The 3693-nt window shown below is 46.1% G+C and overlaps 1 long non-coding RNA gene across 1 annotated transcript; it reads right to left on the reverse strand.

The window, feature by feature from the left end:
- Nucleotides 1–426: 426 nt before the first annotated feature.
- LOC143838919 (uncharacterized) lies at nucleotides 427–2841 on the reverse strand. Its single transcript, XR_013231478.1, has 3 exons — nucleotides 2657–2841; nucleotides 1326–1403; nucleotides 427–695 (listed from the first exon to the last, which is right to left on the reverse strand). It is a non-coding gene; the product is annotated as an uncharacterized LOC143838919 (long non-coding RNA).
- Nucleotides 2842–3693: the final 852 nt, after the last annotated feature.

Here is a 3693-nt window from a genome sequence, read left to right on the forward strand (position 1 = left end):
TGTTCAGCTAGTGCAGTCATAGGGCCAATCTAGTCTGCATGGATTCTCTCCATAGGCTTACGGCCTTTGTGCTGAGAGTTTCTAGAATGGCTAGACATGCTGGGCCTTGTCCCTTTAGCCCTGAGACGGACTTCACAACCATTTCTGGCCATTTCACAATCTGTAGTCTTATAACCAACATCAAACAAAAACTTCTTAAAAGATTCAAAGTTTCTATGTATCAATGTTATAATTGATCTCTGGGTGACAGAGATCAGCTGGTAGCCAATTTCAGTCCCTCCCCTCCCGAAACCCCACCCTTCTCATGCTCCACCCCCCAAATATCCAAGTATTTCCCAAGGCAAAGCTGGCCACCCTAACTTGAATGAAGGAGAACATATTTGTGTGTGTGTCCGCACGCTAATTGGAAAATCACAGTCAAAGTCATGAGGTCAACATGTTTTTAATTCCAAGGAAAAGAAGGAAAAAAAACAAGACACAAAGTGAAACGCTGAAGAAATAAACCAGTAGACATCGAGGGAAGAGGGGAGCAGCTTGGAGGACCGTGTGGGCAGGCTGAGGTTCGTGTGTGGGGCTGGAACGGGGAGCTGTCAGAAATGGCAGCAGAAACCGCATCCTTTTAGGTCACAGCAGAAGCAGCACAACTCACAGTCTATGGAGGAGCTGGTGGAGCGCTTGGACCTCTGTAGAAAAGCCTGTAGTGGGAAGAGGAAAGCTTTGAACACCCCGGTGCCTCCTTGTCTGAGATAAAGAGGGCCCAACCCTATCCAATCAGAATAACATCTGGAAAAGGAGGGAATGTAAAATGCGATGAAATCATGAACAGCCTCTATTGTTAGGGGGCTAGCTATTTTCTGGCCCAAACAGGGATGCCAGCCTCCAGGTGGGACCTGGGGATCCAGTTCGGTCACCCATACAGCGCTTTAAACCTGCCAGTGCACAGACCCTGCCAAGGACTATTTATGGTGTAGGGTGGCCATATTCCCTCTTGGGCCAGGAAAAACTGACCTGACCTAATGGGTCATTCTCTGAAACTTGCCACTTTTTGTTTTTGAAACATTTTGCTTCTTAGAGCCTCTAAATACGTGCAGAGAGCCAGTTCTAAAGGAAGTATTTATCTGAGGAGTACACAGGCAGTCAAAGCTGTACCCATTCTCCTCCTTGCAGTTTCAGTACCATCAAACAAATTTTAAAAACCTGGGAGAATTCCCACCCTCTGAAAGACTGGAAACCTTCTTCCCTAACTATTTCTCTTAGGGCCACATTGCCCCCCCCCCTTGCGTCCACAGTAGAATATATCAATCCAGCCTCAGGACCGATCTTACCTGCAGGCCAGAAGTCTCAGCTACGCCCTCTTCTGCATTGTGTGTTTCCGAGCTCGCTAGTTCTTTGTTGACTTGGGTCTGCAAACAGAAAGAAACACAGAGATCTGTTTTAGCTGCTCTGTTTTGGCCAAGGGAAAATCCTGTAAATTTCAAAGAATAGTTCAGAAGTGGATTTGGCTGCCTAAGGATGTGGTGAGCTCCGCCTCAATGGCAGTCCTTAAGCACCACTGGACAGTTACTTATCTTGGATGCTTGAGGCTGATCCTGCATTGAGCAGGAGGTGGGACTACATGGCCTATGTGGCCCCTTCCCACTCTAGGATTCTGAGTTTAGTTCAGCAGTGGGGTGGGATGCCTAAGGGAGCTCCCCCTCCCTGGTGGTCTTCAGGCAGCAGCTGGGCAGATACTTATCCTGGATGCTTTAGGTTGATCCTGCATTGAGCAGGGGGATGGACTAGATGGCCTGCATCATGGAACCATAGAATCATAAAGTTGGAAGGGGCCACACAGGCCATATAGTCCAACCCCCTGCTCAATGCAGAATCAGCCCAGAGCATCCAAAAGCATCCAAGAAAAGTGTGTATCCAACCTTTGCTTGAAGACTGCCAGTGAGGGGGAGCTCACCACCTCCTTAGGCAGCCTATTCCACTACTGATCTACTCTGACGGTGAAAAATATTTTTTCCTGATATCTAGCCTATATTGTTGTACTTGTAGTTTAAACCCATTACTGCACGTCCTTTCCTCTGCAGCCAAAGGAAACAGCATTCTGCCCTCCTCCAAATGACAACCTTTCAAATGCTTAAAGAGGGATATCATGTCCCCTCTCAACCTCTTTTCTGCCGGCTGAACATTCCCAAATCCCTCAACCTATCTTCATAGGGCTTGGTTCCTTGGCCCCAGATCATCCTCGCTGCTCTCCTCTGTACCCTTTCAATTTTATCCACGTCCTTCTTGAAGTGAGGCCTCCAGAACTGCACACAGTACTCCAGGTGTGGTCTGACCAGTGCCGTATACAATGGGACTATGACATCTTGTGATTTTGATGTGATGTCCTGTTGATACAGCCCAACATGGCATTCACCTTTTTTCCCGCTGCATCACACTGCCTGCTCATATTTAGCTTACAATCCACAAGTACCCCAAGGTCTCGTTCACACACAGTGTTACCTAGAAGCGTATCCCCCATCCAGTAGGCATGCTTTTCATTTTTCTGACCCAGATGTAGAACTTTACACTTATCTTTATTAAATAGCCCTGTCCAATTCTGTGGTTCTATGAGATCTCCCGCCACCTCCTGGCAACCCCATCTAAATTGCTAGATTCTTCTCACCTTAAAGAAGAAGGCATGGAGGCTTTGGGTGGTCATGCTGAGAAGAACGAAGATCAGGCAGGTAAGGTGCAGCTTCATGGTCCTCTCTGTAGTTGGCCTTGATTTGGGTTTTATGTCCTGTTTTGGGTCTATCTTGTTCTTAATTTTCCTCTGGAGAAATTCTGTGATGCTCGAGTGAACAAGAGGTCTGCTTTTATGGACCAGAGAGCCCCTCCCTAGGTTGGAACCGGCCAAATGCACCGTGGTCCAAGAAAGAAAACTTTTGGGAAAGATCACCCTTGAATAAACAGGTCAATACGCTGATGGTATTCTCATATTCTTCAAACATACATAGAAAATCAGGCCAGATTTCCCAATAGGTGTAAATTCAAGTTCCTTAGTCAGTTTTTCCTGGACTTTTACATCATATTCCTGAATGTTTGGCTGGACATGCTTCATGACATTGTTTTGTGGTTCTTAATCTTTAATCCTTCCTGGGGTTTCCCTGAACAGTTTAGAATATTTACTGTAATTTTCTGAGACTAATCACAAAAAAAACCCCTTGGGAACAGAAATGTCCCAGGTTTTGCAAATCTTCTCCCAACTTTTTTGCGACAGGCTGACTCTTGAGGTCCAAAAACCAAGCTTCTTACTCTCAAGACTAGTTACTGAAATGACAGTTACTACTAAATATTGAAGGGACTGAAATAGGAAAACAGGCATGCAGACTTTCATTTCATTTTTAAAAAGGTACTTTTACTTATCTGGTAAATTTGGAGATAACTGTCAGTTAACCTATCGGTATATTCAGCAATGAAAGGAAAAGGCCGATTGGTCTGAGGGAATTTCTCCACAAGTAGGGATTTTAACCTGGGTCTCACACATACTAGTTCAGGGGTAGTCAAACTGCGGCCCCCCAGATGTCCATGGACTACAATTCCCAGGAGCCCCTGCCAGCAAATGCTGGCAGGGGCTCCTGGGAATTGTAGTCCATGGACATCTGGAGGGCCGCAGTTTAACTACCCCTGGACTAGTCCAATGCTTTACCCATTAGACCC

The sequence above is a fragment of the Paroedura picta genome, chromosome 5 (assembly GCF_049243985.1).
Source record: "Paroedura picta isolate Pp20150507F chromosome 5, Ppicta_v3.0, whole genome shotgun sequence".
Taxonomy (NCBI): domain Eukaryota; kingdom Metazoa; phylum Chordata; class Lepidosauria; order Squamata; family Gekkonidae; genus Paroedura; species Paroedura picta.